The sequence below is a fragment of the Myotis myotis genome, unplaced genomic scaffold (assembly GCF_014108235.1).
Source record: "Myotis myotis isolate mMyoMyo1 unplaced genomic scaffold, mMyoMyo1.p scaffold_m19_p_16, whole genome shotgun sequence".
NCBI classification, from domain to species: domain Eukaryota; kingdom Metazoa; phylum Chordata; class Mammalia; order Chiroptera; family Vespertilionidae; genus Myotis; species Myotis myotis.
The window spans coordinates 40,559,948-40,587,570 of record NW_023416320.1 but is presented as its reverse complement, the minus strand read 5'-3'; the positions used below and the strand labels follow the sequence as shown (position 1 = coordinate 40,587,570).

The window sequence follows — 27,623 nt, the reverse complement described above, 5'->3', positions numbered from 1 at the left end:
CAGGACTGGGTGAGATGGACCGGACATGTCCTGGAGTCCTCCTGCAGTCCCTCCCCACCCCGATCGTGCACCAGTGAGGTCCCTCGGCCTGGCCTGCGCCCTCTTGCAATCTGGGACCCCTTGGGGGATGTCGGAGAGCCGGTTTCAGCCCGATCCCTGCAGGCCAGGCAGAGGGACCCCACCGGTGCACAAATTCATGCACTGGGCCTCTAGTAGTCATTATAAAAGAACAAAAAATAAATGGAAAAATGTGTAATATTTTATATTGTTGTGTTTTGAATATGATTACAACAGCTTCTTCATAACCTTTACCACCGGAAATAAACAGCACTACTTTCCCTTAAAAATATACACTTTAAGATAACCAGCATTTTTGGTTAATATATCCATTAAACAGTAGTTAAAAATACCAGAAAGTCATTAGAAAAATCAAATGGAGCAAGAAGGATTATCATTATTCTCTTTAGCTTTCACTTTTGATTTTAAAAAACATGCGTGAGATGAAAACTGTGTTCTTAACTCTGACCCAGTTACGATGCGGACGCCACCTGAACTCTGCCCCGAGTGCCAACCTGGAAGCGGAGGTTATTGCCTCTTCCCACGAGGGTGTAAATTCAATGCCCTGAATGCGCTGCATGTACCAGACATTCAGGAAACCATGAAATGAAGAAGACACTACCCCTGCCTTCAAGGAGCTTACAGGACAGTAGATATATGTGTGTGTGTTATATTTTTTGAATTGTCAAAGTCAGAACAGGTTTTTTGTTTTTCAGTAGAAACCATGACTATTTGATCCCTGCTTTCTTTGGGAAAAGGAAGTCTCTGAAAATCAGTCTGCGTCTCTTTGTTCTTAGGGTTTCCCTCATTTTTAAAAAAATACATTTTATTGATTTTTTTACAGAGAGGAAGGGAGAGGGATAGTTAGAAACTTAGATGAGAGAGAACACATCGATCAGCTGCCTCCTGAACATCCCCCAAATGGGGATGTGCCCTCAACCAAGGACTGCCCTTGACTGGAATCGAACCTGAGACCCTTCAGTCCACAGGCCGACGCTCTATCCACTGCGCCAAACTGGCTAGGGCAGGGTGTCCCTCATTTTGACAACTATGTCTCCTTGAGATGTAGATGAAGGTTAGCTCATTAAAGGTAAACAAACATTGGTCCTTTTTCTCCGATTATTTTCTTCCTTCCTCATCTTCTCAGTCAAGTTTTACATCTTCCTCCCATCCTTAATCCAAGACTTGGTTTTTAACCCTGTCTAGTTATTAATTCAGGGATCTAACATCATAGGAGCTGCTACTATTATTTTATATTTTGAATCCTAACCACCTTCCAGTGTGTAGGTGAGTCTTAAAGTACTAGTATATGTACAACTCCTTATGTTTTCCTTAAAATTAGCATCACTCTCTAATTTTTCCTCTATTGCAAATGGCTATCATTTCACTCCTAGGAATATGTACATTTGTATATACATATGTATGTATATATATATTTGTATGTATGCATGTGTGTATGTATTTTTTAAAGTATAACCAGTCCTTCCTTTTATATACTGCATTTATCATGAACCCATTTTGAAAATTCCTCCGGAAGGAGAACCTAATTTCTGTAGCAGTAATAGCAAGTTTTTACTTTCATAAAAATTTCAACAATCTAATGAGTAGCTCTACCTTACCATGCTCACTCCTCTGTCACTTAGTCATCCCATGTGAGGCTCTTGAACCCAGCCTAGAGGTGATGCCAGGCTCCCCATGAAGCTGCTCATGGCTCACCTCTGTAGCTCACACCTCACTTCAACCACCAACTGAATTCCAACAACTCTTCCCAATAAATCAGGCCCAGACCCATCAGATCTTAGATCCTGCCACCTCATTTCCAAAAATGGTTCCATCCTACCCTATGGCACTGTTCCAATGAGGAAATATCCCTGTGCTGAGCAAGACCTGCGCAGCCATCAACCCCACCACCACCACCTTCTCAAACCAGACTTTCCACATGCTTTTCAGAGGTGTCCTCTAAAGCATGGAGCAGGAGACCCACCTCCTAGATTCAGTGCAACACTTTAGGCTCCAGGAAAGGTTCAACCTCTCTAAGATATCAGCTCTCTCCTCCAATTATTCAAATAATGGCTTTAGAGTCACAGAGACCCAGGTTTTTAATTCTGGCTCTGCCACTTGTTGTCTCATCCTGAACAACTTCAGTGTCTTCATTTAAATAACGGTCCTAGAAAGATTTACCTTAGGGGTATAGAGAGGGATAGGCTTAAGGTACATATCTTAGGGTAGGCACCAACCTCCCATCTAGCTTAAGGCCAAGATAGTTTTTAGAAGGTGGTGAGATGAAATCTGTCTTCATACAGAAAATATGCAAACTGCTAATATTTTAAAAGAAGCAAAAGTAACTTCTAGACAAAACTGTGTTAACAGTGCATCCTAGCAGAAAATATGGAGGAAATTACCACTTTTATGAGCTCTTGCAATTATCTCACTAACTCAATGACATCGTGGATGTGTCTGCAAAATCAAACATAGAACTGAAATAGTTTATCAAGATAAATGTTAGTAGAACATTTTCTTTAATTACTTGCACATTTCATTTTGCTTTAAGCTGAATTATCCAGAAAATTATAGTTCTCCATGTTCATGCATAACGGGAAACACCAGGTTATAGCAATTGATTTAATTGTTCTCTGGAGCATAAATTACCTGAACGTTACTCATCACATTGATTGTCATTGTTGAAAATGTGTATAACTAAAGATACCAACATTTTATGAAACATTTTAGTTATTATTCACTTCCTATCCATTTAGAAGCAATGTGATTACCTAAAAATAAATAGATAAAATATCTCTAAGTAGAGACAGATGGGAGAGCTTTATGAAATATAACACTTAGGTTTAAAAAGTTCATAAATTTTATGTTCTCAAAAACTGCAGTGTTCTCAAGAGCATGGTAGTGTGGTAGTCATTTCTTAGGAAGTCAATCACCCAGAAACTTGGTTAGTATTTTATTGCTTTGAGGGCTGATCTATATAATTTGGAAGATGAGTTGTTTGGTTTTTGATGGAATAGAAAAATGCATCTAAGGAACCTGTTATTTGCACAAAAGCAATGGGTGTAGGAGCAATTGGGAGAGAAGGACTCAATACCTACATCTCATTTTCCATATATGATTGACATTGTTATACCATTCCCTCCACAATGCTAACATTTATAGTAATATACATATGTTAGGAGTTTTCTACATAATTAGATTCTTAATAGCAGCATTTTCTTAAACAATACCTTTCATTTAGTCAAAAAAAATAGGTGTTTAATGGTGCCACAGAGCCAGTACGTTTTCTAAGCACTGGAGACAAAGCAGTTAATAAAAAGGACAAAGTCCCTGCCTTTACGGACCTCATTCTCATAAGCAAGAGGAACACTGTAAAAATCTATATCAAAATGTCAGTGACTGCTAAGTACAAGGGACAGAAATGCAGGAAGATGAGATGATAGCATGATTAGGGCTACTTTAATTTTCTTCATTTTGCAAGGTAAAGCATAAGTGATCAGAAATAGGAAATAACTTGCCCACAGTTGAGGTAGAGCAGGGACCTAGTTCCACGTGGCCCAAATCAATGTTCTTAGCTCCTGTGCTATTCTGTTTCTAGCAGGAATACAGCCACGACTTCCTATCCTGGACCAACGTGTCTGGCTGCAGATATAAGAACAGCCCAATCAAGGGAATAGAGAACTCAAGTTGAAGTGACCTGGCATTACTGCTACCCAGGTGGGTGATGACGAGCAATCATTTAACCTCTTAACATTTAACTTATATAATCATCATTTCCTCATTAATTCATTCTGAACATATCTATTGAGGAAGGCCGATTATAAACTAGGCCCATGGTCGGCAAACTGCGGCTTGTGAGCCACATGCGGCTTTTTGGCCCCTTGAGTGTGGCTCTTCTACCAAATACCACGTGCGGGCGCGCACATACAGTGCGATTGAAACTTCGTGGCCCATGCGCAGAAGTTGGTTTTCGGCCTGGGCGAGTCTATTTTGAAGAAGTACTGTTGATATTTGGCTCTGTTGACTAATGAGTTTGCCGACCACTGGACCAATGTGAACCAGAATTATAATGAATGATCATCGAGTGTGCCTTCAAGAATTCCTCAATCAAGTGGAAAGCGAACCAATGAAGGGCAGATCCTTCAAGATAATATTAAGTCCAATAAATAGGTAGAAAACATGCTATGGAAACATCAAGCCAAACACAATGCTGCCTGTCCATCAGTTTTCTGTAAAATGAAGGAATTAAGCTACATGATCACCCTGGGCCTTCCTAATATAATGTTATTCCAACCATCAATCATTGAGTAACATTCTATGCAGCCCATGAGAAAGCAATAGTAATATTTTTTGGCAGGCATTGGCTATACTGGGTTCGTCTTTCTCTCCTTCCTGTAACAATCCCTATAATTCTAAATTATTTTTCTAATAATAAGTCAGATGCTCAGAAATCTTCACAGGTCATGAATTTCTTGATTAATAACAATAATAATGGATGGAAAGAATTTAACCTAAGTATATAAGCATTGGCTATTACTCAAAAATGAAATGTGTGCATACAAAGAGTAAGTGCAAGCATATTCCACTTTCCTTTAACATTTTCTGAATAAACTCAGGTTTTCAGAGTATAATGTTAGAGGAAATAAACTTGGAAGAGCTCAAACTTATATAACTAAAGACATGCACTTTCAGTAACATCTCCTGTAGATACCTTGCATCCACATAATTAAATTTTGAGGGTTTGCATAAGCCCAGGAATAAGAAAGGAGCTTGACTTCTGATAAGTTATGTGCTGAGGCTCACATAATAAAACTCTAGATAAGAGACAAAGTTGTAGGAGTAACTCACTGAACTAGAGGGTGAACAAAGCTGAACTCAGAAACTCCATCTTGAAGAAGCTTTATCTTTCTCTCTAAAGTATGACATTCCTCTTTAGGAACTAAAATCTCATTTCTCTATTATAGTGCTGGTAAAACAAAGAAAACATGCAGAATCCTAAGAAATAGATAAGCAAAATAGAGACAGACTCATAGATAGAGAGCAGGCAGACAACTCCAGTGACAGGGGTGTTGCGGGAGGGGGGATGTTGGGGGGCAGAAGTATTGGGCAAAAAAGAAAAAAAGAGAGAAATACCTCATGGACACAGACAACAGTGTGATGACTGGGGTGGTGGTGGAGGACATAGGGGAGATATACAGTGATGAGGGGGAAAGAATATTGCAGAGAGAAAAAATGAAAAGCAATATTTTAGATAGTCAGCAAAATGTTAAATTTCAGGTTGTAGCTATGACATAAAGGAACTCATCAGTGTTCCAAATGGAAAAAGAAAAGTCAGTTCCTACAGTCTCCACCCTCTTCAAAACAGCATAATCCTATATAATAAAAGTCCAGTGACCGAAATGGCGGAATGACCAGAATGACCACAGTCCCTCACCCTGGCTGACTAACCCCCATTGAGTGGTTAGGGGCAGTCAGGGAGGCAGGCAGAGTGGTTAGGGGTGATCAGGCAGGCAGGCAGAGTGGTTAGGGGCGATCAGGCAGGCAGAGTGGTTAGGGGCGATCAGGGAGGCAGGCAGAGTGGTTAGGGGCGATCAGGCAGGCAGGTAGAGGCAGTTAGGGGCGATCAGGCAGGCAGGCAGAGGCAGTTAGGGGCGATCAGGCAGGCAAGGCAGAGTGGTTAGGAGCGATCAGGCAGGCAGGCAGAGGCAGTTAGGGGCGATCAGGCAGGCAGGCAGAGGCAGTTAGGGGCAATCAGGCAGGCAGGCAGAGTGGTTAGGGGCAATTAGGGAGGTAGGCAGAGTGGTTAGTGGCGATCAGGCAGGCAGAGTGGTTAGGGGTGATCAGGCAGGCAGGCAGGCAGAGTGGTTAGGGGTGATCAGGCAGGCAGAGTGGTTAGGGGTGATCAGGCAGAGGCAGTTAGAAGCAATCATAGAGGCAGAGGAGGTTAGGGGAGCTCAGGCAGGCAGGCAGAGGTGGTTAGGGGCAATCAGGCAGGCAGGCAGAATGGTTAGGGGCGATCAGGCAGGCAGGCAGAATGGTTAGGGGCGATCAGGCAGGCAGGCAGAATGGTTAGGGGTGATCAGGCAGGCAGGCAAGCAGTCAGGGGCCAGCGGTTCTGGATTGCGAGAGGGATGTCCTACTGCCGGTTTAGGTCCAATGCACAGGGACCCCTGCAGGATTGGGCCTACACCAGCAGTCAAACATGCCCCAAGGGGTCCCGGATTTTGAGAGGGTGCAGGCCAGGCTGTGGACCCCCCACATCACGAACAAATTTCACGCATCGGGCCTCTAATATATAACATAAAGGTGAAACTTAATGCTGTTACCATTCTAATAGAGGGAATCACTAAAATCAAATCCTGTTCTAACACCAATGCTACGTTAAAAGGAGTCTGTGATTACTTCCTAATTGTTGAATCACAAATCTTCCATTTGAATATTAAAAGTAAATTTTACTGGTTATAACTAAATCTTGTTATGGTGACCAGGAGTCTAAGTTTGCACAAGGGAGTGTCAGTTTTTGACTGTTGCAAAAGCGTAATTAAAACTAGCGTGCATTTAGGTCTCAAAAGTTTCCTGGTTCCGGACATTAAATTGTTTGCAATACAATCACTTTTATCAAAACTTAAAATAGTGTGATAAATAATAACTAAATTAATTATCAGAGAGAAAAAAGGAAAAGAGAATTCACAACTTTCGAAGTAGTGTTTGGTGAGCCACTGTGAATGCTTTTGGTGCCACACTGATCGACTCTGTCTTCAACTATAATTGGAACTCAATTAAAAAAGCTGGAATGGTATTAGTCCTATGCTAGAAACTAAAACAAATAGGACTTCAGAGATAAGCCCTTTCCTGGTAAAAATTAAAACTAAAAGGAAAATAAGATGGCCTACCAATTGGCATATAGCACCAAAAGCTAGCGAAGTAGAAATATAAAAGCAGCCACATGAAAGACATATATATGCTAGGAAAACACACCAATTTAAGTGAGAAACATGTCCATAAATAGAATGCATTTCATCTAAATTTAATTTACTTGATCTGTTCAGTTTTCTAAAAATGTTCATTCTTTTTTTTTAAATAACCATAGTTATTAGTACTAACAAATTATATGACTGGTAAAAGTTACTTTTAATTAATAATTTTATTTCAATGTAAACAAAATGTATGTCTATTATCAAAATTTTTGTAAAATGTAGAAAATATAAAGAATAAAATAACCTATAGTTTTATCATCCAAATTACTCCTTTAATCTTTTATTATATTAAATACCACATACACATATATATGTATTTACAGATTCATTATCCATGAATGCATACATACACATATCATACATTCATGTATATAAATATCTGCTACATACAGATTATTCTCTACTTGGAGTTTTTCAAACCTTTTTATTTATTTTAACACTATATTATGCCCTGTACCTTCTGCTATATAATTATTATTTCAAAACACTCTTTTAATGGCTCCATGGCAAACTGTAATGATTGTCTACATCATTAATTATGTTCAAAGGGAAAAACAATCCTAAAGGTAGAATCATTAAGTCAGATGGTATGAATTTCTTTACAGATGTTGGCCCACAGTGTCAATGCGCTCTCCAAAAGATCGGTGATTTTCATTCTCCGCTAATGTAGGAGCGCAGAGTGGAGGCAGGGCTCAGCTATTCACTAACCGCAGACTTCCGTCTTTGAAGGTTTCAAACTTCAGAGACTCCTTTGGAAAATAGTGACAATAAATGTACTCATCTCTTGACTATAAGATTGCAATGATTATTATTGCAAACACTAGAGGCCTGGTGCACAAAATTCGTGCATGGGAGGGGATGTCCCTCAGTCTGGCATGAACCCTCTCTAATCCGGGACCCCTTAGGGGATGTCTGACTCCCAATTTAGGCCCGATCCCAGAGGAATTGGGCATAAACTGGGAGTCGGACATCCCACTAACAATCTGGGACCACTGGCTCCTAACAGCTCACCTGCCTGCCGACCTGATCCCTCTAACTGCTCTCCCCTGCCAGCCTGATCCCCATAACTGTCCTCCCCCACCAGCCTGATGTTCCTAACTGCTCTCCCCTGCCGGCCTGATCACCCCTAACTGCCTCTGCCTTGGCCCCGCCACCATGGCTTTGTCCGGAAGGACGTCTGGTCTAATTAGCATATTATCCTTTTATTAGTATAGATTACTGCTACAACTAGTAATGGCGCAATGCCAACTCTGAGTATTATTTCTGTTCTTTGATATTATTTATATCATTTATTGTAAAACTGTAAAATAATGTTGAATTTATTTGATTACCAGTGTGGCAGAGACCACTAGTAGTTCCACAGAAAGATTTGTAATTGGGCACTATTTGGAAGTGGAGACCACATTTCCCAGCCACCCCACAGCTGGCTGTAGCCATGTGGCTAAGTTTTCACTAATGGGATGTGATCAAAAGTGATGCTTGCCACTTAAGTGTCTAGGCCTTAAAATACAGTGCATGAAATCCTCTACTCTCGCCTTCCTGCAATCTGGAATGCAAATGTGCCTGTGATTTAGCATCAAGGAGGCAAGGCAAGACAATGCCCTATGGCAAGGGTCATATAACTATGGAGCTGCATGTTTTTGTAAATAAAGTTTTATTGGAACATGGTCATGCCTTTTTGTTCCTGTGTTGTCTATGGACACTTTCACCCTACCATTGCAAAGCTGAGTTATTGCAACAGACACCATATGGTCCCCAAATTCTACAATATTTACTATTTGAGCCTTTATAAATTCACAAAAAAAAAGTGCCCAATGCTGCTCTAGGAGATGGCAAAGCAATAACATAGAAACAACCTGAGCCCTAGCTGGTTTGGCTCAGTGGATAGAGCATCAGCCTGTGGACTCAAGGGTCCCAGGTTCGATTCCGGTCAAGGGCATGTACCTTGGTTGTAGGCACATTCCCAGTAGGGGGTGTGCAGGAGGCAACTGATCGATGTTTCTCTCTCATCGATGTTTCTAACTCTCTATCCCTCTCCCTTCCTCTCTGTAAAAAATCAATAAAAAATATTAAAAAAAGAAACAACCTGAGTCCCCAAATGACCATGTTAAATATAAACATTCAACCTACACCAGACAATTTTTTGAATTTACAGAGTTCTTTGTATGTTAGAGATTTAAACCTAAGTTTGTAGTATTTACAGAAAATAATGTCGAGGGGTTGTTTGATTTTTATATTATGTTTCTATATAGTTTTTATAATATTTGTCTTCTAGCAAACCTATCATTACCTTCTCTTACAGTTCCTTACATTGTTTTATGAAGTTTTCCTTATCACAAGATCAGATAGATATTTGTTCTTTTTGTGCTTTTTATTATGCTTATATTTCACTCATAATTTTTCATTTTCAATGGCATCCAGCCAGCATCACTTTTTGAATAGTTTCTCCATAGATGTATTGTAATAACTTACATATTAGAGCCATATATTCAATTTATATCATGTAATTGTGTGTTATACATTTATAAACATTCAGATGTTTCCGAGCTTTTGTATTGTTCCATTGCTGTATCCTTTTCTTAAATCAGTATCATAGCATTTTAATTATTGTAGTTGTAGGAATTCAATTACATTCAGTGTGGAAAGTCACCCTTATTTATCTATACTTTCAGTTTCTAACATTAGGCGGAGGGTGAAAAGGGGGATGCTTTTTGAAATTTAATTTTGTCATGTGGTAAATATAAAATAAATTATAATTGGTTTTACTTGTCACATCCACAGAAAGATGAACAGATGTTCACAACACAGATTAAAAACACACAAATACATTACATTACTTATACCATACGCTCTCATTCTGAAAAGTGAACTTGCAAAATATCCAATTCAACAGAATTATTCATTCGAGTGAGGCTGAGACTAATAATTTTTGTCTACTAAAGTATAACATTAGACTTTCAATGTGTTTTCTCATATAGTTTCTGCAATAATTCTGAGTTTTTCATACTACTGCTATTTTTACTTTAGTTCCTAGAAAACTGGATAAAGTAATTAAGTGCTTCAATTAAAATCATGAGGTCACTGAGCAGCAGAGCCTGAGATTGGCCACCTGCTCTCTGGTTTTCGGCCACAGTGATCTGAGCATTTGTGCTACGAGGGGTCTGGCCGACTCAATTAATGTGGACACTTGATTACATTTTTTTTTTTATCCCAAAACACATTAAGAACAAAGTTTTTAGACTGTCATGATCAAATCCCTACACTGAAACTCAGTATAAAGTAATGACCTACTGTCCCTCCTAGGCCTCAGAATATTTATGGGTGTTGATTTTTGAATTTTATTTGTTTATCGTTTTTCTAATGGGAACCAGATCAGGTATATATATATTCAGGTGGACTCAAAGCTTTATAATCCTGAGTCTTCCCATTCGGTAATGTCTTCCTATTCACATCTTTATATAGGCCTTTCAGAAAAGTCCTATTTTTTAAAGTCGTGCATATTTATAATTTTAGTAATTTTATTACAAAACCTGATTTATTTATATGTAAATCTAAATATTTATACATACATGCATATATAATAAGATATAATATCTGTTCAGTTTAATAATAATAATTAAATGAAGGGCCTGGGTCCCTTTCTTGATTGAACCCCCACTCCAGGTGGTAAATTAATACCCTGTGCTAATAATTTCTTACATTTCTTTTGAGCTTTAACACATATCTATGAATTGATAACAAGGAAGCACCAATTTAGTTGTTTGTTTGGGTCTTTATATAAGTGAAAATGTTACCAGAATATATTCTTCTTTGACTTGATCTTCTGTGTTTTGTTTTGTTTTTTTACTGAACATTTTGTTTGAGATTTCTCTGTTGATGGACAGTGGAGTGATTTATTACTTTCTCTGCTTTTTAGTAAATCATCACATGAACACACCGCAATGCATTATCCATTCTACTATTGATGGACGTTTTGGGGTGTTTCCAATTTTTGCTTTCACAAACTTTGCTGCTATAAATATTCCAGAGCATGATTCCAGGTGCACATATCAACACGTGGTTTGCGGATCCAAGCCAGTTCATGAATTGTGTTACAAGTCCATGATGGGGTAAGACAGAAAGCGAAGGTAATCATTTAGAAGCTTTAATAGTAATTGGACCTGCTGTACTATCCAAGCTCACCATCAGTGAACTCATCTCATTTAACAGGGTTTTACCAGTTTGACAGCTCAGGTCGTGAGTCACTACACAACAAAAAGCACAAAGGAGTCATGAGTGCTAGGACCACGTGATAGTTTTAAGATTTGATTGGCAACTGTAATTCAAAAGTGAATATTGGAGAAAACATGAGAACACACATATTGTATAAATATCTGTGCATTATGATCATTGAGTACATCATTTCACCTCCTACTGCAGTCTTATGGTACCAGATGCTTCTCATTCAGTGAGCCTAGAGTAATTGCAATTGTTGAATGAATTAATGTCTACCTTTAGCAGAAAGCTCCAAGAATAAAAGGATATTACTTAACATACTGTTATCTCTAAGGAACAGCTTATTTTCTTTTTAATTGTGAAATATGTCAGAAAAGGAATCAGGTAGAAATGAAATATTAATTATAAGTGAAACACTGAGTAACATTACCCAAGTGAAGAAAGAACACTGCCAGTCTACGAGAGCCTCATGTGCGTGTTTCTCCAATCGCACACCCAACTGCCAGGTATATGCCAACATAATTAAGCATTAACATGAGATTTTGATCATTATTCCCACTCTTCCTTCTACAGAATGTAATGAATAAAACTAACATTCATGATCACTTTGTAAAGCATATGATCGTCTAACCACTATGCTGTACACCTGAATGGGAGGTACACCCTCAACATGGTTAAATCTTAGAAACATATAAAGCAATGTTTTATTTGCCGTACTACTGATGACACTGGGGTTGACGGTTGATGTCTGTTGCCTGTATTGCTGTATATGACTCATACATGTCCAAGAGCTCGTCTACAGCACATAGAAGAACAGAACTGTGGGCTTGAAGTGCTACACAAACTTCAGAGTTCATGAAAATTAGCAAATACAAGTTATTTCATATGCTATACTATGCATTGACATGAGTACTATATAATTTTCTCAAAATAACCCTGCTATTATCTAAATCAAACATTCAAGACATTTTACCTATTTCATTAATATATTAACTCATGCAGCATATATTTATTGAGGCACCTACTATGTGTCAGGTACTATACTAGAGGTTAAATTATTCTTAGTTTTTTATGTCCTGCTTCTTAGAGGCTCAGCACTCACTGGTCTTCAGAAAACAAGCTTCATCCTGATACTAAGAACCGGAGTGAGAGCAGAAGTGAAAAGATGCCTGCAAATAGCCAGAAAGAGGTATGTTGTAAATTGTTGATAGAAAGCGCCCTAAAATAATCACATTATTATGGTCTCACTTCTCATGTAAGAGCAAATACCTTTAAATATTAACTCCAAAACTTTTTTTTTTTAATAAAATCACTTAAATAACAACATGGAAAAGAATACACAGATCTGAAATATTTAAATCTGATTTCTGTCTTCTTTTCAAAATAAATCATTGCATGTCTCTCCCATCCCATCATGACCCCAGGCCTGGAAATGCCTTCACATGATGGAGCTTTAACAAGTGACTGAAATACTCCTGGGCATTGAAGAAACATCAACACGGTTCGATCAGTGCCAGGAAGCGGCACAGTCTCAGCCAATCATGATCACTTCCCATCCACTTTTCACTTCAGGTCCTTTTATCTTTCAATAAATAAGAATTGCAACCATGGAAACATGTCTGAGCTGCATCTCAAGGATATTATTACGCCTCAAACCGTGGCTCTAATTTGGGTGACTGGAGAGAAAATATTTACTGCTGACACACCCTAACAAATAAAAGCTGCTTAATGACGACGCATGAATGCCAGCGCGGAAGGAATTTTTGGTGCCCACTTCCTGGTTCAGAGGTATAAGAGAGGACATAAAGGAATCATTTGAATCATTTAGAGAACATTTGGCCATACAAAGAGCAGAAGACAGAATTCACAAGAATAGATTTAGTTATTTTAAATGTATTGTTGTCATAACCGAAATAAAATGTAAGTTTTCAAAATCATGCTCACCGATCAACAGTAAAGCTCAGGATTTGTGTGTGTGGGAGGGGAGGGTCCTGTGTGCTGTGCTCACCTATGAACTCCAGTTAAACCCAGTTTCATTGGGTTCATTAACATAAACAAATACCTGTCAGTGGACAGTGTGTGTTCAGACTTAGGGAGTGTGAAGTGGTCACACAGGGCAATGGGGAACATGAAGGGACTAGTGAGAATGTGATTCTGGGCAGACACAATGAATGGCATGAGCAAAATCCTTGAAGAATAAAAACAAAGGTATTTGTAATCATAGTTGAATATCAATATCTCAACAAAAATTTTATTACTAAAAATTCATTTAGGAATATGTTTATGTGAACTAATAGTTATTCAGTTTCATTTGCAATAAATTCACACTGAAAGGAAGGAGGAACTTTTTAAGTTTTGCCATAAATGAGTTTGTACATTCACCCAGGTTACCTACCACTTTTCTAATTACTCTTTCTCTCCCCTTTTGTATGATGAGTATAATATTCTTACCACTTTACAATATAGAAATATGTCTACTAGTACCTTAAATAGACTTTAAAACTTAAAGAAAATACTTCCTAAACATATGCATCCTCTGTGACCCAGTAATTCCACTCTTGGGAATATACCCACCACAAATGAGGGTATACAACCAACAAAAGACTAAAAAATGACCAAGGCAGCTTTACTGGTAATAGCCCCAAACTGGAAGCAACTCAAGTGTCCGTCAACAGTAGACTTGGTAAATGAACAATTACATATTCATCCAATGTCACACTATAGACCAATGAAAAAGGACAAGCTACTAATATACACAGCAACATAGTAAAATAAGCAAATGTAATCTATGTCTGAGTAGGAGCCCAATGGTAGTTTTTAGGGAACTGGAAATACTCTATTTTAGATGGCAATGGTTAAATTTTACGTACGTAGAAATTTGAGTATATTGCTAATATTAGCTACAACTCAATAAAAAGTTTTAATTCAATAATCAGTGAAAAAATCCTAATATGAATTAATCATGGTGAATAAAATAACAAGACATGCCCACAAACACACATATGTGAGACTGGGCAAAAAATGTGCAAAAAAAAAGGAAATGCGTGTATGCTGAATTATGGGCAACTTAAATTTTTATTTAAGAAAATTCTTCAAATGTCATTATGATTCTGCTCTGATCATTAAGAACAGGTCTAAATACACTGAGAGTTTTAAGAACTAATTAATGTAAAATGTTATTAAAGGGCAGATCTATGGGAAAAGAACAGAGATTATATTTTCAGATAAAGTGAGTGGCTTAGGAGAGACATGGAGGAAACAAGAGTTGTGAAGGATGCAAAGTGGCAAAGTTCTACGCAAAAAACTCAAGTGGCTGTGTAGTTGGATATAAATTTGTAGAACAGCAGGAGATCAAGGGAGAGTGGATCCCGCCTTACTGGAACAAATGAAGGCTGGATCTCAGAGAGAATAAAATGAAGCAGTTAAGAGTTTCAGAACATCACTCCTGCTACTGACTGGCTGTGTAACCTGTGTCTGGATGGAGAGAACACTATTCATAGAGCCATTGGGTTGTGAGGAGGACTAATGAGGTACTGCAGGTAATGCATGGAAAGCAATGCCTGCCAATAACAAGTGCTCAGTCAATATTAGATAACGCAACAAGAAAATTAAAGCCTGAAAATAAAATAAAAAGAAAAGATTTATTTCACTGGATTTTCACCCTCCCCCCAATTTAATAGGCTTTGTAAAAAAGTCTTACTCATTGTTTTATCAAAGCTATACTGCTACACTTAGCTTAGTCATGATTTTTGCATCACTCAGAAATTTAACATTCATTTTACCCAGTATTCACACAAAAATGTGTCATGAAATATCAGTTTTCAAGTGATCTGTAGAATAAGAAATGTGTCATTCATTCTTTTCTACTTTATTAACTATTGAGGACCCCGACTCCCTCCCTTCCCTTGCTCCCCTGGCCTTTTCTGTTTTATCCCTTTTACAATGTGCACCCAAGCTTTTGCTGCTGAGACCTCCTAGCTGGCTGGGGTGGGGTTGGGGTGTGTGATTATCTGGGATCTGCAATACACATGGAGGAAGGCATGTTTAGAAATCAGAGGAAACTCCTGAAACTGTCTCTGTAAAAGTGACATGTAAACCGAGAACCAAAGGATGAAGATACTCATGCTATGTTTATGTATGGGAGGTGGGGGTGTTTGAAAGGAGGTCAAATGCAAAGGAGAAAGGCCTTCAGATGAAAAATACGTGGCTTTTGGGGAACCCTGAGAAAACCTGATGTGGCCAGAACCCAGGGGGTAAAGGAGAGTGAGAGGTAAGAGTGAGGAAGATGGGGAGGCCAGATTCCGGGCACTGTGGGAAGCCGTGGGCCGGGTTTAAGCAGGGAGATGACATGTTCTTATTCGTGGTTTAGGAAGATCAACCCTGAAGGGAATGATATGGAAACTGAGGGAGCAGTGAATAGACTGGGGCAGATGTCTGCCTATGCAATCACCATGGCTCCCGTGATGACACTGAGCAGGAGAGGGGAGGGAAAATGGGAAAAGCGAGGCTCATTGGAGGTCATACTGGCAGGTCTGCTATTCGCTGACAAATCAGATCAGGTGTGAGGAGAAGACATTCTACTGCTAGGTAATTATATTAAACAAACGACAGCACAAAGACTTTGTAAGAGAATGTTCATAACAGCTCTATTTGTTAAAAGCCAAAATTTGCAAACAATCCAAATGTTCAACAGGTCAATGAATTAACAAACTGAGGCACATCCATACAATGTCATGGTAGTCAAGGAAATAAAGGAATTGATTGGTCCAACAGAATGAATGCATCTCAGAGGAATTCACAATAGAATAGTGTATGGTCCCATGGATATAAAAATTCAAGAAAATACAAACTAATTTGCAGAAAGAAGATCAGTGGATGTCTCAGGAGCCAGAAGGGGGTTTACAAAGGAGCATGAGCACACCTGCAGAGCTGGCGATACCACTGTCTTGATTGTGGTGACTGTTTCATGAGTACATACATGTGTCAAAACTTGTTAAATTGTGCACTTCAAATATGTGCAGTTTATTGTATGCCAATTGTACCTCCTAGATCTGTTTTGTTAAAAAGGAATATAGGCTAATGATACATACAACAAGATGGCTAAATCTCAACATGATTATACTAAATTTAAAAAGCAAGGCACAAAAGGCTGCTGATTCTATTTATATGTTAGTTTAGACAAGGCAACATTAGGGACAGAAATCACATCAGTGGTTGCCTGGGGAAATGAGGAAGGGCTGACTGCTTAAAGGGCATAAGGCAATTTGAGGGGGAAGGGGCAAAAAATGTTCTATATCTTCATTGTGGCAGTGGTTACACGAAAGCATACATTTGTCAAACTCATTGAAGTGTATGCTATAAAAAATAATGGATTTTAACTAATGTAAATTACATCTCAATATAATTATCTGAGTAATTATATTCAATATCAATAAGTTATATACCTCTTAAATTAAAAATAAAAAATTCCTATGTCATCTCTTGTGTAACCTACTCCAGAAAAAGTTGGTATGGCTTTTGCTAGGTTCCTGTAATCTTTCTCCAGTATTCCACGTTTGCTCTTATCACAGTGAGTAGAAATATTGTCATTCATATCCCCAAGCAGACATGAAAATCTTAGGAGAGAAAGGTTCTAGTCACTGTTTGATCCCAATACAGAATGTAGTGCTTGAAAATGAGGTTCTCAACACATTTATTTTATTGGTATTTCACCTTTTTTCTCCATTACAATTACTCATTTATTCAGTGAACACATCCTCATTAAGCTTGAATTAAAGGCCCAATTTAAAAAGTGGTTCAGAATAACAGAGTTCCTACCCTCAGATGTCTATCAGTCAAGTCTGGGAGAATGACTGTCAAACATCCAACCACAGTGTGTGATGAACTTGGTAATTATGACAGGGAAAGAACAAGATACACTAAATTGTTATACTGGGTCAGTAGATTAGAAAAGATTTTGAAGGTGGTATTTGAGCAAAGATAAAGGGAAGTTGGCTAGAATGATGGGGGGGAAATGATGGGATGGTGCCTGTTTCAAATGATAGAAACATCACTTTTGAAGGTACAGAGAACAGTGCATTTGTGGAACTAAAATACTTATTCCAGCTGAAGTTTTAAGTCTGGGACCTCAAAAAGAGAGAGATGAGGCTTGGAATGGAAGTCACATGGACTGCAGACTAAGGGTATTAAGGCATTAAAAAATTAACAAATGGTGGTTTTTTTCAATATTTTTTTTTATTTTAGAGAGAGAGGAAGGCATAGGGAGAGATAAAGAAACATTGATGTGAGAGAAAAACATAGACTGGTTGCCTCTCATATGCACCCCAACCGGGGATTGAACCAACAACCTGACAGAGAATTGAACCAGAAACCTTTAGGTGCACGGGATGATGCTCAAACAACTGAGCCACACTAGCCATGGCTTAACAACTTAGATGAAATGATCAAATTGGCTTTCTCTCTGTCACTCTAACTGCCATCTGGGGACCTGAATGGAGGCCAGGAAGATAAGGAAGGGGGAGCAGTTGGTTGTTGCAAAAATTCAGGTTAGAAATAATAATTACTTTGCTGAAAATTAGCCCAAACTATGGAAACAATAGTCTTCCTACATACCTAACAACCTCAGTTAAATGACCGAAAAGTTTAGTTTTGCCATACAGACTAAGTTTTAAATCCAAAATAACTTGTAAGAATAGTTAAAAAACTATAAATTCCTAATAAGCATAATCAAATCAAAGTGTCCTGTACCATCCTAAAGAATATGGACTTAAGGTCAGCTTCAATCCCCTGCTTTCTCTCCTCTTCCACACTCTACGGTTCTTAAATTCAGTTTAAACACCTTTGAAGCATCACTAGATTCTATCCTATCCTGTTTGCATTTCACTGTGGCCAGGGGACTCTTGTGAAAGGTTCCTACTGTTGCCCTGTCTTTTGTCTCTCCCTCTTTAATCTGTCCTCCAAAATGCTGTCAATTAACCTGGAGCAAAAAAAGGGAGAGGGCTTTCATAACTCAATCTACTTGCAGACTTTTGATGGCTCCCCATTGCCTCAGCGGTCGCCAACCGGTGGTCCGTGGACCACTGGTGGTCCATGAGGTCCTAAAGGTTGGCGACCGCTGGCCTAGATAACATAGCCCAAATCTTTGTCACCCACATTCAAGCTTGTCAAAATCTGGCTCAGTGTTCCATCCCCATTTCATCTCTTGTTGCTCCACCTATTCCACATGTAATATCCTCTGCCCCAAACATCTTTCTGATTCTTCTCTATTCAGCAAGTTCTAATCAGGAAGTCATTAACTCCTTCGTGAAATCTCTCCAGACTCTTCAAACTATGCTTTGTGCTCCCGTTTCCCACGGTATTTCTATCTATGGCACCAATGCCAAAGTTATCACGTATGGTATAGAAGGTGATATATGTTTTTCTTCCAAGTAAATTACTTGTGTTTGAGGGTGAAGATGCGGCTTATTTATATTTGTGTTCCAGGCACCTGGTACAGTGCACATAAGTTCATTTCTGCTAAACTAATATACATCAACTATTTGCAACCTGTAGCCATGACCCAAGGAAGTCAAGGGCACAAGCAAAGCACACTCAGTATGCAACCGGAAAAGAAAAACACTCAAAGATTCAAAACACTAAAAATAACTAAACTGCCAGGCCCAGATGTTTTCAGCTGACACTTTTAAGTGATGGGGATACAATACCTAGATGTCCATGTGGACGTTTTGCTGTCATAGATAAATGTGATTCTTCTAGATTGAAATAGAGCGTAGATAAAGGTCAAACATTCAACAAATAACATGCTTGGTTTAAATAATACAAGAATTAATCCATTAATTATACTCTGAGAGTCAGGACTATTATTCTCATTTTACAACTTTTTTAACTGAGCACAGGCAGTGAGAACTTGCTTAGGACACAGCTGGGAGAGAGCAGGTTCTAACCACTGGACTACATGCAGGGCGATCCTTTTCTACACTGCCTCACTAAAAGCCCCATGAATTCAGGGACCGTGTCTCTTACTCATCGTTGTATCTCCAAGGCTTATTAGAGGCCGTGGCCAGGTTTCTATGGATTCATAAACTCCTGAAGCCATGTACAATTTGAGTATGTAAGTACAATTTCTCCAGAGATAGTGTCAATAAAAGCAGGTGACACATTAAGAACTTACTATGAATCGAGCAGGGTTTAGATGCTTTATCTCATTCTAGAACAACTACAACAGCAATACCAAATACTTACTTACTTATTGGGTACTTATTGGGTCCCAGGCATTGTTCAAAAGGTCTACATATACTAACATATTTAATAATCATACTAAGTATATGAGATAGGTATTACAATCATTTACTTCAAAAATGAGAAAATTGGGCCTCAAAAAAGTTAACTTGCCCAATTCCCCCACCCTCTGCCCCCCCTTTAGTAAATAGCTTAACAAGAATATAAAACTCCCTATGTGACAATAAAGCCTTCTCTCTTGGCTTATATGCCATGAGTTGGTCATCCTCAAAGACCTTCATGTACCTCCAAATGTTAAAAGACTCATGTGCGCACGAACACATGCATATACACACACAAACACACACACAAACTTCTTATACCTTTCCAGAAAAATGTCTTGATAAAACCAAAGATATTCACAGCAACACAACACCACAGGCTCTGAGCTAAGTCTCCCATGTGGAGAACATCCTGGGCCACCCAGTACGAAATATAAGGTAGGAAGGATAGGCAGTAACGAAGGCCGGTCTTTGTTCTTGAAGATGTATCCATCATGAATGGGCAAGACAGTGCTGAGTTCCAAAGGTACTTACGTGAGCATCCGAATGTGTACACCTGTAGCTCCTGACACATCAGGAGCAGGTGCTATGGGGCCTTACAGACCTGCTGTGACCTAGAAAAGTGCCCTCCCCTGGAATGCCCAGCCAAGAGCAAGGGGACATGGCATGGCCTGTGGGTCCTGCCAAGGTTCAGGTTTGTACTCCCCTCTGTGGGGCACCCTGTGCAGGGAGCAACCAACGACCAGATGGAGCAGCCTGGTGACTCTCACAGCCTAAGGCCACAGCGCCTGGATTTGAGTCTCCACGTTTGCCCTTGTGGATGTGTGACCTTACTCAACTTTTAAGATTTCTGCTTCATTTTTCCCCATCTGAAAAGGGGGAGAATATTAGCATGAACTGCACAGGGTTGTTTAAAGAAACTAAAAGAAAAAAAATGCTTATAAGTGACTTAGAATATCATTAGCACATACTAAGGATTCAATAAGTATTAGCTAAATACATGTATTACAAATACAGTGGGGCCTTGACTTAGGAGTGTCCCGACTAACGAATTTTTTGATACCAGCTGTCTCTCCGCCGATTTTTTGCATTGAGTTGATAGAGTAATTTGAGTTAACGAGCTCCTTAACGAGCTCCTTAACGAGCTCGGTCTCAGAACGAATTAAATTCGTAAGTCAAGGCCCGACTGTATTCCTAAATCGTTTGTTCAGCTCTAAGAGTAAACCATATTTGAAGCACTCCTGTCTGTGCATGAGCTGATCAATACTAACAGGTGAGAGTTCCCATGGGGAGGGTGGAGAGAAGTAATTCCACAAGGATGCATCTTTGTGCACTCTGTTGTTTTGTTTGCATCTACAACTTCCTGAGGATCCAAAGCTATGATATCTCATTGGAGACCATGCCTTCATTCCCGGAGAACGGAATCCTTGTTAATGAAGTCGGCAAACGTGTACGTCAAGAGCCACAAAATCACACCACCAACTAGTAGGCACACTGTCGTCATCTGTTTGCAACACAGACATCTCACTTAGCACGCACCAGTATCTCTAGCCCTTCAGTAAATGGAGAGATAACAACTAATGCAGTAGTATCTTTTAGAAGCTCAAAATAAGGTAGTATTTTGACATGCAGTTAATTCCCTTTCTACTTTATTATATTTTTAAAGCAAAATTCTCAGACTCTGCAAATCAGGCGTTCCAGGACTGGTCCATATAATTTCTAAATATTAAACTACAACAATGAGAAATCATTTCTTCAGCAATCAGATGGGCAACATCTTCCATCATTATTATCCAGTGTGGGTAAGAGCATGGTCAATATCCGGTGGGGAGTGAGGAAGGCTCTTTGCAATAGTTAGCCAATTTAAAGTAAACAGCCCCTGGAGCCAGCAGCCCTCTCAGAATAAACATTCTGCAGCACTAGTGCAGAGATAATGAACACAAATATTCGTGGCAGCACTGTTTGTAATAGTAAGAAATTGGAAAATCCAAGCGACTATTCTGGGGATATTGGCTGGCTACACAGAGTACATGCACTAGGAAAAAAAATTCTTCATATATTGACAGATAAATATTTGGAAACTATTAAAGAAAAATAAGTTTCAGAACCATTATCCAATTTTTTTTTTAAATAATGAAGGAAAAATTCCTGTTTATACAGAAGGAGGGACATAAACCCAGCCAGCAATGGTAGTTACACATATAGAGTAAAACAAGAAAGGGGTTCACTTTGTATTTTACAATAATTTTCATGATGCTTTATAAGCAAGTAGTACTTTCAGAATTCATAGAAATAATAAGAATTTTCAAAAGAAACAGGGAACTCAAAAATAAAGTTATTATTTACATGCAGGCATTTAGAAAAATCTTAGTAGTCCTCAAAGTTAATTTGCACTGTCTTATAGTCTTACTAGAGGCCCGGTGCACAAAAATTTGTGTGTGTGTGTGGGGGGGGGGGGACGGGGGGGGGGGGCCCTCAGCCCGGCCTGTGCCCTCTCGCAGTCTGGGACCCCTCGGGAGATAACGACCTGCTGGCTTAGGCCTGCTCCTGGGTGGCAGAGGGCAGGCCTAATCCCTAGGTGCAGCCCCTGGTTGGGCTCAGAGCAGGGCCGATTGGGGAGTTGGGGCGCTGCCCCCTATCATGCACAGAGCAGGGTGGATTGGGAGGTTGCGATGCCACCCTCAGGATGCCACCCTCAGTCACGCTCAGGGTAGGGCCGATTGGGGGGTTGGGGCACCGCCCCGTCACACTCAAGGCAGGGTCGATGGGGAGGTTGCGGCGCCACCCCCTGTCATGCACAGAGCAGGGCCAATCAGGGGGTTGGGGTGCTGCCCCCTGTCACGCACAGAGCAGGGCAGATCAGGGGGTTGGGGCTCCGTACCCTGTCACGCACAGAGCAGGGCCAATCAGGGGGTTGGGGGGCTGCCCCCTGTCACGCACAGAGCAGGGCCCATCAGGGGAGTTGGGGCTCCGTACCCTGTCACGCACAGAGCCGAAGGACGATCAGGGGGTTGGGGAGCTACCCCCTATCAGGCACAGAGCAGGGCTGATCAGGGGGTTGGGGCGCCTTCCCCTGTCACGAACAGAGCAGGGTGGATAGGGAGGTTGTGGCCCTACCCCCTGTCACACACAGAGCCGGAGGGCGATCAGGGGGTTTGGGTGCTGCCCCCTGTCACACTGATCCTGGTGCCGGGAGGCCTCTCAGCTCCGCTGATCCCGGTGCTGGGAGGCATATTACCCTTTTACTATATAGGATAGAGGCCTGGTTTGCCCTGAAGGGTGTCCTGGATCAGGGTGGGGGTCCCCACTGGGGTGCCTGGCCAGCCTGGGTGAGGGGATGATGGCTGTTTGCAGCTGGTCACACACCCTTCAGGGTGGGGGGTTCCCACTGGGCTGCCTGGCCAGTCTGGGTGAGGGGCTGAGGGCTGTTTTCAGGCTGGCAGGTGACTGAAGCTCCCAACTGCTCCTGTTTTTCTTTTTTTTATTCTGGGCCAGCTTTAGCTCTGGCTCCAGCTCTGAGGCCTCTGCTGCTGAAAGCAGGTATCTGGTTTGTTTGGGTTCTATTATCGAAACACTGTATCAACTCCAACTCTGAGATCCGGACTGGCTGAAAGCAGGTTTCTGGGGTTTTGTTTATCTTCTATATTTGTAACAATGTTTCCAAATGCAAGTTCAGAGGCCGGCAAGGCAGGCGGGGAACTTTGGAGTCCTCCATCACTGAAGCAAGCAAGCCTCATGTTCGCTTCCAGCTGCCTGGCTGCCGGCCGCCATCTTGGCTGGCAGTTAATTTGCATATCTCCCTGATTAGCCAATGGGAAGGGTAGCGGTCGTACGCTAATTACCATGTTTCTCTTTTATTAGATAGGATAATCACACTTGCAGAATAAAATGCTTATGAGATGCCGAAACCGGTTTGGCTCAGTGGATAGAGCGTCGGCCTGCGGACTGAAAGGTCCCAGGTTCGATTCCGGTCAAGGGCATGTACCTGGGCTGCGGGCACATCCCCAGTGGGGGATGTGCAGGAGGCGGCTGGTCGATGTTTCTCTCTCATCGATGTTTCTGACTCTCTATCTCTCTCTCCCTTCCTCTCTGTAAAAAATCAATAAAATATATTTTTAAAAAAGTGCTTATGAGATGTTAATAGACACGCTTTAGTAAAAGGGTTGCACTACCTTCATAACGCACACTGGGAAAAATTCTGTATTTGTAGTCTTATAAATGGAGCTTAGGAGGAATGGGAGAAAAGTGAAAAATGAGATCTTACCACTGCTACTGGCCACCTCCCTCTCCTCCCCTCTCCCCCAAATGGTAACAGAGGGGAGCCCAACCCTACACTTGGCCTCTGACTTCAAAGGCACAATGAAGAGTGATAGCAGGTGCACAGAAGAGGAAAACAGAGAAGGTGTGTCCAGAGAGGGTGGGGACAGGGGGGTTTTGATGGGAAAATGGTGATAGCTGGAGAGGAAGAATATTTTTACGATGAATAAATGCTTGTGCAGAGAGGAGAAACGTGGAAAATCAGGAAGAAGTAACAAAACCAAACAGGAATGTTCCTATCAGTGAGGTGTTCAGTTCTCAGGGCCTCCTAGGAGTTGAGAGCTTCCACAGGCTGCACTCTCCAGCTCTCGGCCTCCTCTGAAGGTGGACTAGACACTGTCTGAATGCTGGAGAAGGGCCTTTGATGGTGGTGAGCAAGCCTTAGGAACAGGGCACATCAGGTGTGAAACACCTATGATATCCAAAGCCAAGGTCTTATCATGTGCTGGCTCAGCCAGTTAGACATGCAGTAACAATCGCTTAATTAGTGCATTGTCTAAACAAGCTTGCAAAGAACATTTCTTCCCAAAGGAAGCTAAACGGCATATATATATATATATATATATATATATATATATATATATATATATATAACACATGTATTTATGTATGCATAGGTAAATATATCTATATGTACATGTAGATATATGTAAATGTATCTACAGGTAAATACATGTATTTATGTATGGGTAGGTAAATAATATATCTATATGTACATGTAGATATATGTAAATGTACCTACAGGTAAATGTACATGTAGGTAAGCGTGTGTGTGTGTGTGTGTGTGTGTGTGTGTATAGTTTTTCCTATAACAGCCCAGCAGGGTCACCGGAAGACGCCCACTCCCCAAATGTCTCTCAGGGAACCCACAGAAGCTGAGCCTGGAGCCAAAGCCTTGGGGTGATGCTCCAAGACCAAGCCCCTCCCCACCAACCTGCACTGTCCACAGGCATCCAGGAGCCTGAGCCTAGGCCCAGGCCACACAGACTCCATCCACCAAAGCCCCCAGGGGCCTGGCAGCCACGTGACCCTCTGCAGACACCAGAGCGCTCTCTCCAACAAATCCCACTTTCCTTCACGGTCCCGGCAGGGCTGGCGGCCGGCGCGTGCCCGAGGCTGCCTGCGCCCCCGGCGGCCTCTGCTGCAGCCCTTTCCCCTTCCCGCTCCGCGGGCTGCGGGCGGCCTCGGGGTATGTTTCCAACCTGCCTGGCCCCGGGAGCCTCCAGCCTGGTCCCTCCTCCTCCCGAAGCCTGCGGGGCTCGGGGATTCGCGGAGGGCGGGAGACTCGGGCTGAGCCCGTGCGCGGGGCGCGGGCGCGGGGCCACACTTACCTGCGCGGAGCAGTGGCGTCGCGGTCAGCTGCGCGGCGGCGCCGCATCTCCGGCCGCAGGTCCCCGCCCGCCCCGCAGCCGCGTCGGGGCCGCACTTTTCCGAGTCGGGGAAGTTGGCGCGGGCGCGGGGGCGGGCGCGGGGGTGGGGGCGGGGCCGTGCGCGGGGGAGAGGCGCCCGGGGACGCGGCGGTTGTTTGTTTGTTTGTGTGTGTGTGGCCCCCGGGCTCCCGCGCAGACTGTCGACCATATGCCGGGAGGATATGAGGTCGGCTGGGTGGCGACCAGACAGCGGCCCGGCTCCCACCAGCCGATCGATCCCCTGAGCAAACGGAGGCGTGGGTGGGGATGTTAAACAGTAACCAGCGGCCTCGGGGAGAACTGAAAGCGGCGAGGCAGCGCTCCTCTCCCCGGGCCGGGCGACCGGCGGGCGGGCCAGCGAGTCCCCGCCGGACCTCCCTCCCGGAGGCCGCCGGGCCGCCAAGGCCACGCCACGTGCCTGACGCCCACCGCCAGCGCGGGGCGCACCGCGGCCGGCCCATCGGGGCCGGAGTCACCGCTCCCCCGCCGCCCGCGCCTCGGGAGACCCGGCATTGTGCCCCCCCAACCCCCGGGCGCACCCCGGCTGGAGCGGCGTGTACCCGGAGCAGCGCGGAGGCGGGGGGAAGCCTGCCCCCCCCTCCCCCCAGAACGCAGGTTTAACTCCGGGCCAATGAGGGCCAGGCAAGGGCCGGAAGTGTGATGAAAGGGAATTAAACAGGTTCCTAGAGACAGCCGTGCGGCCACGGCACCAGGGGAAAACGCAACCATTTCGACAAACTGCACCTGAGCCGCTGGGGTTCACTCCGGCCCTGGCGCTGGGGACCGCCTTGCTCGGCCAGAGTCCGGGAGGAGGGGGAGAGGAGTCCCACATTCCCGGCGGCGCGGCCACCTGTGGCTTCGTTCCTTAGCGCCTCTTTACTGCGCGCCGTCGGGAAGCTTCCCATCCCCTCCCTCCCCTGCCCGCACCTTCCCAGCTGGGCGCAGGGAGAAGGGATGCTCAGACCCACGGAGATGCGCGGGCCGCCTGGGCCAGGCTTTTGTTAACCACGCACTATCCCCGGGGCGGTGGCGCTTAGAAACATCTTAACAATTTAACGTGGTGGTTTCAGGAATGAATGACTTCAGGTCAAACAAGTAATTATCCGCATGAGATAAATAGTTATTTAATCCGTAAGATTTTTCTGTTCCGACCTGGGGGTTGGCGGATATTTTAAGACCTTAATAACCATGCCAGGGGCATCAAAGGGCTAGGGTTTGTTGCCTTGTTGTTGTTGTTTTTCCCTTTTAGATCGAGTTTACGAAACTTGGTTTCCTCGATCTGAATCTCTTGCCGAAAGACTCTTTTAAAAACAAGTAGTAGGTTGTTTTAGAAATCAGAACAAAGGGGAGAGGTCCTGTACTATTTTCTGTAGGTCGACCTTCTTGAGCGAAACACATTCTTTGGGTCTCCATTGCGCAAACGGTGTCAGGAAAGCGGCCTTTGTCGCCCTGGAACCCATTCAGGGGAGGCTGAGGCGGAAAAGTAACAATTAGCGGGTCCTGTTCAGGATGCAAATCTCCCGCAGGTGCGCTGTTTATAGATCACCTGTGGACAGTCTCTTTAAAAATATTTCCAGCGACGCGGATAGCGAAGGCTGCCTCATTATATGCCAAAATATTAAACATTTAGTTCCCATAAAACGCTGACAGTCTGGAGACAGAAATTCTCCATATCCCCCATTCACGGAAGCTTTAATGCCATTGGACACCTGTTTCCACCAGAGAAACTCTATTTTAGTTCAACAGTTTATTTCTCTGTGAATTCTGGATGTTCGGTGGGTTTGGGTAATCAGCTCAACATCTGATGTGTGGTGGATGCGCTGATCACCAAGGAAATGCCCATCCCATGTTGTGTGTTCAAAGGTATTTTGGCGCCATATGTAGAAGCTCTGCCGGAGGATTTTATCAGCGCAAGGATTCTGACTAATGAGCAGCCCCTTCGTGGACGGATAACCCATTCTGCTGAGGTTTAGTGGCCATCTGAAGGAAGCACTGATTTGCCTAAGTTTGAAAACTCTCCGAGAGTGTGTGGACCGGTGCCAGTCCTCTCGCACAGGCGGCAGAAGGGAGTGGTTTCAGGTGACAGAATAAATAAACAAACAAGCGGCAAGAACGGGAGCCGCTGGGCTCCGGGCAGTTTTTACTAGAGACCAACCAATTCCAGTTGACCAAGCTTTAGCGAATCCCTTATATGCTCCTGAAACTAATTGATTAGGATTCTTCGTGGCGTGGGTTTATGATGCTGAACATGAAAAATGCGCTCAATGGAGAGCTGTTCCTGATGCATGGGGGGGGGGGGGAGCATTACGAGAAGGAGAGAGATCAGGATCATTTTTTAGGGAAGGAGTCTCAGGCACTAAGTTCTGTTT

The 27,623-nt window shown here is 42.4% G+C and overlaps 1 protein-coding gene across 1 annotated transcript in view; it reads right to left on the bottom strand.

Moving 5' to 3' along the window:
- HNF4G (hepatocyte nuclear factor 4 gamma) overlaps window positions 1-25,269 on the bottom strand; it is a 90,964-nt gene extending 65,695 nt beyond the window's left edge. Inside the window, exon 1 of the mRNA XM_036338701.1 lies at window positions 25,177-25,269. The gene's annotated coding sequence lies outside the window, so the exon portion shown is untranslated. The remainder of the gene's footprint in view (window positions 1-25,176) is intronic.
- Window positions 25,270-27,623: the final 2,354 nt, after the last annotated feature.